The sequence below is a fragment of the Triticum aestivum genome, chromosome 4B (genome assembly GCF_018294505.1).
Source record: "Triticum aestivum cultivar Chinese Spring chromosome 4B, IWGSC CS RefSeq v2.1, whole genome shotgun sequence".
In the NCBI taxonomy this organism is placed as follows: Eukaryota; Viridiplantae; Streptophyta; class Magnoliopsida; order Poales; family Poaceae; genus Triticum; species Triticum aestivum.
In genome coordinates this window covers 94227251-94240498 of record NC_057804.1, presented here as the reverse complement: position 1 = coordinate 94240498, position 13248 = coordinate 94227251, and the positions used below count along the sequence as shown (strand labels likewise).

The window sequence follows — 13248 nt, the reverse complement described above, 5'->3', positions numbered from 1 at the left end:
GCGACGCGGACGTAGAGGAAGTAGACGATCGGAAGCGAGCAGTCGCGTAATCGCTGCCCAAAAACCTATTCGCCCCTCACCCCGTACAGGAACCAGAAGGGCGTGGTTTCGGAGACCTGCTTTCCCGTCGACCATGTACGCGGCGGACGGGATGGAGTCATGGGCTGCAGCAGCAGCAAAGGAACAACGGTGGGCGTGCGCGTGAGCAGATGTGATCTGTTCGTGGCGGCTAGGGTTAGGGGACACCGCACACTTATATAGACGCAGCCGCGTGGAGAGACGTAGGCTTGACCCACGTCCGAGTCCGTGTCAGCCCACGATCCGACGTCTCGGATCGTGGCCCTGCTGTCAGAACCTCTCCGTTAGTGACTGGCAAAAATAAGCGCATAGGTGTGAGCTCGGCTCGGCTCATTCCTGCAACCCGCGGCGCGTCGTAACGAGGCGAGGCGAGGCGTGGCGAGGCGGCAGCGGAGGAGGAGCGCGCGAGGGCCTCTTCTCTTCTCAAGCTCCAATAGCATGTAGAAGAGCCACCCTTATAAACCACTCCAACTTTCCTTCCACTAGCATGGTAGGACTAAACTTCCCACCACCATGTCATGCCACCTACATGGGCCCTTAGAGATCAAATCTGAAATTATCATATGGGCTCTAGGCCCATCTCACATTTCAACAATCCCCCACCAGATCTCAGGGGCCCACTTTGTCCTTTGTTCCAAATGATGTTTTGATATACTAGTGTTTCAGTGAAGACCTGTTAAGGTTGAGCTTCACCTAGAGCAAGTAGCTACACTCCTTCACAATTGAACAATGGACTATGCCTTGAATTGTCAGTTTGGCGTAAAGAAGTTTCACCACATGTCTTACTAGTACTGGGCTGCCGAAGGCTGACCCCTCGGGTGGAGCATATAAGTCACACTCCTGGTCTATTCATGAGCTTACTAGAGATCACCCCAATCTCATAGACTGTGACTAGCAGTCGGGCTCACATAGGTGTGTTCCTCCAAAGATCGCTCTGTAGGATAGCATCTTGCTTATACATATAAGCCTTGGAACACATTAAGACAGTAGTCATCCTTCCATACAGTTTCCGAGAGTATTGCATCTCCAACGGAGTGGGTTAGTAAAGTTACTCTCCTCAGTTCATCACTGGCTTGTTTCCCAGGTCCTACTTCACGGGATCTCCGATCACATAGGTTGGGTTACCACCATGGCAACTCATGTGGGTCTCATACCCATCTCCCTCGATGCACTATCTATCATGACACGTGATAGCCCTTTCGTAAAGGGATCTGCCAGATTCTTAGCCGTATGGACATAGTCCAGCGCTATCACTCCGGAGTTTCTTAATTTTCTGACAGCTTTTAATCTCATTCTTATGTGTTTGTTGGAGTTCATGTTGTCCTTTGAACTCTTCACCTTGGTGATGACAGTCTGATTGTCACAGTTCATGTTGTCCTTTGAACTCTTCACCTTGGTGATGACAGTCTGATTGTCACAGTCCAGGAAACAGCGCCACCTCCAAGAGTAAACATATACCCAGTTGTGGCCTTCATCTCATCAGCATCAGAGATCCAATTCGCATCACTATACCCTTCAAGTACCGACGGGTCTCCGGTATAGTGAAGTCCATAGTTCATAGTACCTTTCAGATAGCGCATAACTCTTTCAACAGCATGCCAATGTACATCACCCGGTTTGAAAACAAACTGGCTCAGTTTGCTCACAGCAAACGCGATGTTAGGACTCGTTGCGCTCGCTAGGTACATCAGTGAACCAATGATTTGAGAGTATCTCAATTGATCTTTAGCCATGCCTTTGGACTTTCGAATCAACACGCTAGGATCATATGGTGTTTGAGATGGTGTGCAGTCCGAATATCCAAAACGACTCAACACCTTCTCAACATAATGGGATTGCAGAACTGTGATCCCACCCTCATTATCTCTCAGTAGCTTGATATTCAAGATAACATCAGCCACACCAAGGTCCTTCATCTCAAAGTTCTGAGACAGAAACGATTTGACCTCCTCAATGACTTTGAGGTTTGTTCCGAATATCAGTATGTCATCAACATACAAGCACAGTATAACTCCTTCGCCCCCACCATGGCGATAGTATACACATTTGTCAGCCTCATTAACAACGAAACCAACAGATGTCAGAGTTGTATTGAACTTATCATGCCATTGCTTAGGTGCTTGCTTCAGGCCATATAAAGATTTCAGCAACTTACACACCTTCCTTTCCTGACCATCTATCACAAAGCCATCTGGCTGTTGCATGTAGATTTCCTCATTTAGCTCTCCATTCAGAAAAGCCGTCTTAACATCCATTTGATGGACGAGAAGACCATGTGAGGCCGCCAACGAGAGTAATACTCGAATGGTGGTCAGTCTAGCCACAGGTGAATAAGTATCGAAGAAATCTTCCTCTTCTTTCTGGTCATAGCCCTTGGCCACAAGCCTGGCCTTGTACTTTTCAATCGTACCATCGGGCCTAAGCTTTTTCTTGAACACCCACTTACATCCCAATGGTTTGCAACCATAGGGACGCTCAGTGATCTCCCATGTCCCGTTAGCCATGATGGAATCCATCTCGCTACGAACCGCATCCTTCCAGTAGTCAGCTTCTGGAGAGGCATACGCTTCTGAGATAGAAGTGGGAGTATCATCCACGAGGTACACGAAGAAATCATCACCAAAGGTCTTTGCAGTCCTTTGTCTCTTGCCCCTACCAAGGGTTTCCTCGTCATCCTCCTCAGGATTTTCATCATGTGTTCGTTCATAATATTCCATAGGAATGGCAGGCTGAGGAGTCTCCTCAGATTCCTGTCTAGTAGTGCTTTGCATATCTCTCATAGGAAAAATATCCTCAAAGAATGTAGCATACTTAGACTCTATGATTGTACCGACCTTCTGGTCAGGTAACTCAGATTTCACTACTAGAAATCTATAGCCAACGTTGTTCTTAGCGTAGCCCAAATTAACGCAGTCCACAGTCTTGGGTCCAAGCTTACGCTTTTTGGGGATCGGCACGTTGACTTTTGCCAAATAGCCCCAAGTACGCAAGTACGAGAGTGTTGTCCTTCTCTTTGCCCATCTCTCATAGGGAGTGATATCATTATCCTTTATCGGAACTTTATTCAGGACATGACATGCCGTCAATATAGCCTCCCCCCACCATGCCTTGGATAAACCCGACGTATCTAACATGGCGTTAACCAGATCAGTTAGAGTATGGTTTTTCCGCTCGGCAACCCCGTTTGACTGGGGTGAATAGGGAGGCGTCCTCTCATGAATAATGTCGTGTTCCGCACAGAAGGAATCAAACTCACTCGAGAAGTACTCTCCACCACGATCTGAATGGAATCGTTTAATTTTCTTTTCAAGTTGATTCTCAACTTCTGCCTTATAGATTTTAAAGTAGTGTAGAGCCTCATCTTTAGTATTTAACAGATACACATAGCAATATCTAGTGGAATCATCTATCAATGTCATGAAGTATTTCTTTCCACCTTTAGTCAATACACCGTTCATCTCACAAAGATCAGAATGTATGAGTTCTAATGGTGCCAAGTGTCTCTCCTCCGCAGCCTTGTGAGGCTGGCGAGGTTGCTTAGCTTGCACACATGACAGGCACTTAGAACCTTTGGCTAAAGTGAAACTCGGGATTAAATCCAACTTAGCTAGCCACGTCATAACACCAAAACTTATGTGACAAAGACGTGAATGCCAAACCTCAGATTCATTAACACTCGAATGAACATGGTTCACGACTTTATTACAGAAATCTGCGAGGGAAAGGCGGAACATCCCTCCGCTCTCATAACCTTTTCCAACAAATAGTCCATACTTAGTAACAACTAATTTATTAGACTCGAATACCAACTTAGACCCTTCTCTACATAGAAGGGAGCCACTAACAAGGTTCTTCTTGATGGCGGGGACATGCTGCACGTTCTTCAGCTGCACGATCCTTCCCGAAGTAAACTTCAGATCGACCGTGCCAACACCATGAATAGAAGCACTCGCGCCATTCCCCATCAATACGGACCCATGGCCTGTGACCTGGTAAGAAGAGAACAATGAAATGTCAGCACACACATGAACACCTGCACCTATATCCACCCACCAATCGGTAGGCTGAAACACTGAAAAAACAGTAAATAAATTACCGTACCCAGATGCACCATTCTCATTGTTGCCCACAATCATGTTGACAGACTTGGAGTCCTGTCCTGACTTCTTAAACTTGTTTGGGCACCTGTTGGCCCAATGTTCAGTCGAACCACAAGTAAAGCAGCCCTCATCCTTCTTGTTCTTCTTGAAGGTCTTCTTACCCTTCTTCTTGAAGTCGGTATTCTGTTGGACACCGTTCTTTCCCTTGAAATTGTGGGAGTTGAGGTTCCTCTAGTTCACCATGTTGGCAACAGAAGTCCCTTCGGCCCCTTTTCCGTGTGAGTCCTTTGCCCTCGAATTCTGCTCGACACTCAGATGGCCAATGACATTCTCCACAGAGAATTCACGCCTCTGATGTTTCAGAGTGGTGGCAAAGTTCCTCCAGGAATTGGGGAGCTTAGCGATTATGCAGCCCGTGACAAACTTGCCCGGTAACTCACACTTCAGAAGCTCAAGCTCCTTAACAATGCATATTATCTCATGAGCCTGCTCCAGTACAGGACGGTTCTCAACCATCTTGTAGTCGTGGAACTGCTCTATAATATACATCTCGCTCCCTGCATCGGCGGCCCCGAACTTAGATTCGAGCGCCTCCCACAAGTCCTTGGCGACATGCACATGTAAATATGCGTCGACCAGTTTATCTCCGATCACGCTAAGAACTGCTCCGAGAAACATAGTGGTTGCCTTCCTGAACGCCTTCTCCTGTTTAGGAGCAATCATTCCCGTGGATACACCGGTGACCCAGAACACGTTCATAGCCGTGAGCCATAAAGTGGTCTTTGTCTGCCAACGCTTAAAATACGTACCGGTAAACGTATCCGGTTTCAGCGCTGCGGCAAAGCCACTTGCCGAAAAATTCCCTACACATAATAGGTTTTTGGATTGTTGAGTAAATGGGCAATTTCTCGATTAAATTAATCCACGAGTAAATCACTAGCATGGCATTGACTAAGTTGATCACATACTGACTTTGATCTAAACATGCACGTACTAAGCAAACAGTAGACAAATCTACACATACTGCTAGTACTGCTAATATGAAATTAATCAGGAGCGGGATAAACGAGTTATACCCTCCAGTAGGGCATGCAGAGGCCGCGGCTTTGGTGGCAGCAGCGGCATCCTCAGCGGCCTTCTTGTCGGCTTCAGCTTTCTCGGCGGCGGCACGGTCAGGGTCGGTGGACATGGTGATGATGAAGGCGACCCGGACATAGAGGAAGTAGACGATCGGAAGCAAGCAGTCGCGTAATCGCTGCCCAAAAACCTATTCGCCCCTCACCCCGTACAGGAACCAGAAGGGCGTGGTTTCGGAGACCTGCTCTCCCGTCGACCGTGTGCGTGGTGGACGGGATGGAGTCACTGGCGGCAGCAGCAGCAAAGGAACGACGGTGGGCGTGCGCGTGAGCAGATGTGATCTGTTCGTGGCGGCTAGGGTTAGGGGACACCGCACACTTATATAGACGCAGCCGCGTGGAGAGACGTGGGCTTGACCCACATCCGAGTCCATGTCAGCCCACGATCCGACGTCTCGGATCGTGGCCCTGCTGTCAGAACCTCTCCGTTAGTGACTGGCAAAAATAAGCGCATAGGTGTGAGCTCGGCTCGGCTCATTCCCGCAACCCGCGGCGCGTCGTGACGAGGCGAGGCGAGGCGTGGCGAGGCGGGCGGAGGAGGAGGAGCGCGCGAGGGCCTCTTCTCTTCTCAAGCTCCAATAGCATGTAGAAGAGCCACCCTTATAAACCACTCCAACTTTCCTTCCACTAGCATGGTGGACTAAACTTCCCACCACCTTGTCATGCCACCTACATGGGCCCTTAGAGATCAAATCTGAAATTGTCATATGGGCTCTAGGCCCATCTCACATTTCAACAATCCCCCACCAGATCTCAGGGGCGCACTTTGTCCTTTGTTCCAAATGCTGTTTTGATATACTAGTGTTTCAGTGAAGACCTGTTAAGGTTGAGCTTCACCTAGAGCAAGTAGCTACACTCCTTCACAACTGAACAATGGACTATGCCTTGAATTGTCAGTTTGGCATAAAGAAGTTTCACCACATGTCTTACTAGTACTGGGCTGCCGAAGGCTGACCCCTCGGGTGGAGCATATAAGTCACACTCCTGGCCTATTCATGAGCTTACTAGAGATCACCCCAATCTCATAGACCGTGACTAGCAGTCAGGCTCACATAGGTGTCTTCCTCCAAAGATCGCTCTGTAGGATAGCATCTTGCTTATACATATAAGCCTTGGAACACATTAAGACAGTAGTCATCCTTCCATACAGTTTCCGATAGTATTGCATCTCCAACGGAGTGGGTTAGTAAAGTTACTCTCCTCAGTTCACCACTGGCTTGTTTCCCAGGTCCTACTTCACGGGATCTCCGATCACATAGGTTGGGTTACCACCATGGCAACTCATGTGGGTCTCATACCCATCTCCCTCGATGCACTATCTATCATGACACGTGATAGCCCTTTCGTAAAGGGATCTGCCAGATTCTTAGCCGTATGGACATAGTCCAGCGCTATCACTCTGGAGTTTCTTAATTTTCTGACAGCTTTTAATCTCATTCTTATGTGTTTGTTGGAGTTCATGTTGTCCTTTGAACTCTTCACCTTGGTGATGACAGTCTGATTGTCACGGTTCATAACGATAGCAGGAACCGGTTTATCAACCAGTGGCAAGTCCATCAAAAGATCTCGAAGCCATCCTGCTTCAACACCAGAAGTGTCTAATGCTGTTAATTCTGCTTCCATTGTTGATCTCGTTAAGATCGTTTGCTTGCAAGACTTCCAGGAAACAGCGCCACCTCCAAGAGTAAACATATACCCAGTTGTGGCCTTCATCTCATCAGCATCAGAGATCCAATTCGCATCACTATACCCTTCAAGTACCGATGGGTCTCTGGCATAGTGAAGTCCATAGTTCATAGTACCTTTCAGATAGCGCATAACTCTTTCAACAGCATGCCAATGTACATCACCCGGTTTGGAAACAAACTGGCTCAGTTTGCTCACAGCAAACGCGATGTCAGGCCTTATTGCGCTCGCTAGGTACATCAGTGAACCAATGATTTGAGAGTATCTCAATTGATCTTTAGACATGCCTTTGGACTTTCAAATCAACACGCTAGGATCATATGGTGTTTGAGATGGTGTGCAGTCCGAATATCCAAAACGACTCAACACCTTCTCAACATAATGGGATTGCAGAAGTGTGATCCCACCCTCATTATCTCTCAGTAGCTTGATGTTCAAGATAACATCAGCCACACCAAGGTCCTTCATCTCAAAGTTCTAAGACAGAAACGATTTGACCTCCTCAATGACTTTGAGGTTTGTTCCAAATATCAGTATGTCATCAACATACAAGCACAGTATAACTCCTTCGCCCCCACCATGGCGATAGTATACACATTTGTCAGCCTCATTAACAACGAAACCAACAGATGTCAGAGTTGTATTGAACTTATCATGCCATTGCTTAGGTGCTTGCTTCAGGCCATATAAAGATTTCAGCAACTTACACACCTTCCTTTCCTGACCATCTATCACAAAGCCATCTGGCTGTTGCATGTAGATTTCCTCATTTAGCTCTCCATTCAGAAAAGCCGTCCTAACATCCATTTGATGGACGGGAAGACCATGTGAGGCCGCCAACGAGAGTAATACTCGAATGGTGGTCAGTCTAGCCACAGGTGAATAAGTATCAAAGAAATCTTCCTCTTCTTTCTGGTCATAGCCCTTGGCCACAAGCCTGGCCTTGTACTTTTCAATCGTACCATCGGGCCTAAGCTTTTTCTTGAACACCCACTTACATCCCAATGGTTTGCAACCATAGGGACGCTCAGTGATCTCCCATGTCCCGTTAGCCATGATGGAATCCATCTCGCTACGAACCGCATCCTTCCAGTAGTCAGCTTCTGGAGAGGCATACGCTTATGAGATAGAAGTGGGAGTATCATCCACGAGGTACACGAATAACTCATCACCAAAGGTCTTTGCAGTCCTTTGTCTCTTGCCCCTACCAAGGGTTTGCTCGTCATCCTCCTCAGGATTTTCATCATGTGTTCGTTCATAATATTCCATAGGAATGGCGGGCTCAGGAGTCTCCTCAGATTCCTGTCTAGTAGTGCTTTGCATATCTCTCATAGGAAAAATATCCTCAAAGAATGTAGCATCCTTAGACTCTATGATTGTACCGACCTTCTGGTCAGGTAACTCGGATTTCACTACTAGAAATCTATAGCCAACGCTGTTCTTAGCGTAGCCCAAATTAACGCAGTCCACAGTCTTGCGTCCAAGCTTACGCTTTTTGGGGATCGGCACGTTGACTTTCGCCAAACAGCCCCAAGTACGCAAGTACGAGAGTGTTGTCCTTCTCTTTTCCCATCTCTCATAGGGAGTGATATCATTATCCTTTATCGGAACTTTATTCAGGACATGACATGCCGTCAATATAGCCTCCCCCCACCATGCCTTGGATAAACCCGACGTATCTAACATGGCGTTAACCAGATCAGTTAGAGTACGTTTTTTCCGCTCGGCAACCCCGTTTGACTGGGGTGAATAGGGAGGCGACCTCTCATGAATAATGTCGTGTTCCGCACAGAAGGAATCAAACTCACTCGAGAAGTACTCTCCACCACGATCTGAACGGAATCGTTTAATTTTCTTTTCAAGTTGATTCTCAACTTCTGCCTTATAGATTTTAAAGTAGTGTAGAGCCTCATCTTTAGTATTTAACAGATACACATAGCAATATCTAGTGGAATCATCTATCAATGTCATGAAGTATTTCTTTCCACCTTTAGTCAATACACCGTTCATCTCACAAAGATCAGAATGTATGAGTTCTAATGGTGCCAAGTGTCTCTCCTCCGCAGCCTTGTGAGGCTGGCGAGGTTGCTTAGCTTGCACACATGACAGGCACTTAGAACCTTTGGCTAAAGGAAAACTCGGGACTAAATCCAACTTAGCTAGCCGCGTCATAACACCGAAACTTATGTGACAAAGACGTGAATGCCAAACCTCAGATTCATTAACACTCGAATGAACATGGTTCACGACTTTATTACAGAAATCTGCGAGGGTAAGGCGGAACATCCCACCGCTCTCATAACCTTTTCCAACAAATAGTCCATACTTAGTAACAACTAATTTATTAGACTCGAATACCAACTTAAACCCTTCTCTACATAGAAGGGAGCCACTAACGAGGTTCTTCTTGATGGCGGGGACATGCTGCACGTTCTTCAGCTGCACGATCCTTCTCGAAGTAAACTTCAGATCGACCGTGCCAACACCATGAACAGAAGCACTCACGCCATTCCCCATCAATATGGACCCGTGGCCTGTGACCTGGTAAGAAGAGACCAATGAAATGCCAGCACACACATGAACACCTGCACCTGTATCCACCCACCAATCGGTAGGCTGAAACACTGAAAAAATAGTAAATAAATTATCGTACCCAGATGCACCATTCTCATTGTTGCCCACAATCATGTTGACAGACTTGGAGTCCTGTCCTGACTTCTTAAACTTGTTTGGGCACCTGTTGGCCCAATGTTCAGTCGAACCACAAGTAAAGCAGCTCTCATCCTTCTTGTTCTTCTTGAAGGTCTTCTTACCCTTCTTCTTGAAGTCGGTATTCTGTTGGACACCGTTCTTTCCCTTGAACTTGTGGGAGTTGAGGTTCCTCTGGTTCACCATGTTGGCAATAGAAGTCCCTTCGGCCCCTTTTCCGTGTGAGTCCTTTGCCCTCGAATTCTGCTCGACACTCCGATGGCCAATGACATCCTCCACAGAGAATTCACGCCTCTGATGTTTCAGAGTGGTGGCCAAGTTCCTCCAGGAATTGGGGAGCTTAGCGATTATGCAGCCCGCGGCAAACTTGCCCGGTAACTCGCACTTCAGAAGCTCAAGCTCCTTAACAATGCATATTATCTCATGAGCCTGCTCCAGTACAGGACGGTTCTCAACCATCTTGTAGTCGTGGAACTGCTCTATAATATACATCTCGCTCCCTGCATCAGCGGCCCCGAACTTAGATTCGAGCGCCTCCCACAAGTCCTTGGCGACATGCACATGTAAATATGCGTCGACCAGTTTATCTCCGATCACGCTAAGAACTGCTCTGAGAAAGACAGTGGTTGCCTCCCTGAACGCCTTATCCTCTTCAGGAGCAATCGTTCTCGTGGACATACCGGTGACCCAGAACACGTTCATAGCCGTGAGCCATAAAGTGGTCTTTGTCTGCCAACGCTTAAAATACGTACCGGTAAACTTATCCGGTTTCAGTGCTGCGGCAAAGCCACTTGCCGAAAAATTCCCTACACATAATAGGTTTTTGGATTGTTGAGTAAATAGGCAATTTCTCGATTAAATTAATCCACGAGTAAATCACTAGCATGGCATTGACTAAGTTGATGACGTACTGACTTTGATCTAAACATGCACGTACTAAGCAAACAGTAGACAAATCTACACATACTGCTAGTACTGCTAATATGAAATTAATCAGGAGCGGGATAAACGAGTTATACCCTCCAGTAGGCCATGCAGAGGCCGAGGCTTTGGTGGCAGCAGCGGTGTCCTCGGCGGCCTTCTTGTCGGCTTCAGCTTTCTCGGCGGCGGCACGGTCGGGGTCGGTGGACATGGTGATGATGAAGGCGGCGCGGACGTAGAGGAAGTAGACGATCGGAAGCAAGCAGTCGCGTAATCGCTGCCCAAAAACCTATTCGCCCCTCACCCCGTACAGGAACCAGAAGGGCGTGGTTTCGGAGACCTGCTCTCCCGTCGACCGTGTACGCGGCGGACGGGATGGAGTCACCGGCGGCAGTAGCAGCAAAGGAACGACAGTGGGCGTGCGCGTGAGCAGATGTGATCTGCTCGTGGCGGCTAGGGTTAGGGGACACCGCACACTTATATAGACGCAGCCGCGTGGAGAGACGTGGGCTTGACCCACGTCCGAGTCCGTGTCAGCCCACGATTCGACGTCTCAGATCGTGGCCCTGCTGTCAGAACCTCTCCGTTAGTGACTGGCAAAAATAAGCGCATAGGTGTGAGCTCGGCTCGGCTCATTCCCGCAACCTGCGGCGCATCGTGACGAGGCGAGGCGAGGCGTGGCGAGGCGGGCGGCGGAGGAGGAGCGCGCGAGGGCCTCTTCTCTTCTCAAGCTCCAATAGCATGTAGAAGAGCCACCCTTATAAACCACTCCAACTTTCCTTCCACTAGCATGGTGGGACTAAACTTCCCACCACCTTGTCATGCCACCTACATGGGCCCTTAGAGATCAAATCTGAAATTGTCATATGGGCTCTAGGCCCATCTCACATTTCAACAATCCCCCACCAGATCTCAGGGGCCCACTTTGTCCTTTGTTCCAAACGCTGTTTTGATATACTAGTGTTTCAGTGAAGACCTGTTAAAGTTGAGCTTCACCTAGAGCAATTAGCTACACTCCTTCACAACTGAACAATGGACTATGCCTTGAATTGTCAGTTTGGCGTAAAGAAGTTTCACCACATGTCTTACTAGTACTGGGCTGCCGAACGCTGACCCCTCAGGTGGAGCATATAAGTCACACTCCTGGCCTATTCATGAGCTTACTAGAGATCACCCCAATCTCATAGATTGTGACTAGCAGTCGGGCTCACATAGGTGTATTCCTCCAAAGATCGCTCTGTAGGATAGCATCTTGCTTATACATATAAGCCTTGGAACACATTAAGACAGTAGTCATCCTTCCATACAGTTTCCGAGAGTATTGCATCTCCAACAGAGTGGGTTAGTAAAGTTACTCTCCTCAGTTCACCACTGGTTTGTTTCCCAGGTCCTACTTCACGGGATCTCCGATCACATAGGTTGGGTTACCACCATGGCAACTCATGGGGGTCTCATACCCATCTCCCTCGATGCACTATCTATCACGACACGTGATAGCCCTTTCGTAAAGGGATCTGCCAGATTCTTAGCCGTATGGACATAGTCCAGTGCTATCACTCCGGAGTTTCTTAATTTTCTGACAGCTTTTAATCTCATTCTTATGTGTTTGTTGGACTTCATGTTGTCCTTTGAACTCTTCACCTTGGTGATGACAGTCTGATTGTCACAGTTCATAAGGATAGCCGGAACCGGTTTATCAACCAGTGGCAAGTCCATCAAAAGATCTCGAAGCCATCCTGCTTCAACACTAGAAGTGTCTAATGCTGTTAATTCTGCTTCCAGTGTCGATCTCGTTAAGACCGTTTGCTTGCAAGACTTCCAGGAAACAGCGCCACCTCCAAGAGTAAACATATACCTAGTTGTGGCCTTCATCTCATCAGCATCAGAGATCCAATTCGCATCACTATACCATTCAAGTACCGACGGGTCTCCGGTATAATGAAGTCCATAGTTCATAGTACCTTTCAGATAGCGCATAACTCTTTCAACAGCATGCCAATGTACATCACCCGGTTTGGAAACAAACCGGCTCAGTTTGCTCACAGCAAACGTGATGTCAGGCCTCGTTGCGCTCGCTAGGTACATCAGTGAACCAATGATTTGAGAGTATCTCAATTGATCTTTAGCCATGCCTTTGGACTTTCGAATCAACACACTAGGATCATATGGTGTTTGAGATGGTGTGCAGTCCGAATATCCAAAACGACTCAACACCTTCTCAACATAATGGGATTGCAGAAGTGTGATCCCACCCTCATTATCTCTCAGTAGCTTGATGTTCAAGATAACATCAGCCACACCAAGGTCCTTCATCTCAAAGTTCTGAGACAGAAACGATTTGACCTCCTCAATGACTTTGAGGTTTGTTCCGAATATCAGTATGTCATCAACATACAAGCACAGTATAACTCCTTCGCCCCCACCATGGCGATAGTATACACATTTGTCAGCCTCATTAACAATGAAACCAACAGATGTTAGAGTTGTATTGAACTTATCATGCCATTGCTTAGGTGCTTGCTTCAGGCCATATAAAGATTTCAGCAACTTACACACCTTCCTTTCCTGACCATCTATCACAAAGCCATCTGGCTGTTGCATGTAGATTTCCTCATTTA

The 13248-nt window shown here is 47.4% G+C and overlaps 1 protein-coding gene across 1 annotated transcript in view; it reads right to left on the bottom strand.

The window, feature by feature from the left end:
• LOC123094541 (uncharacterized) overlaps nt 1-13248 on the bottom strand; it is a 37973-nt gene that overhangs the window by 1028 nt on the left and 23697 nt on the right. The gene's annotated exons all lie outside the window — the stretch shown is intronic.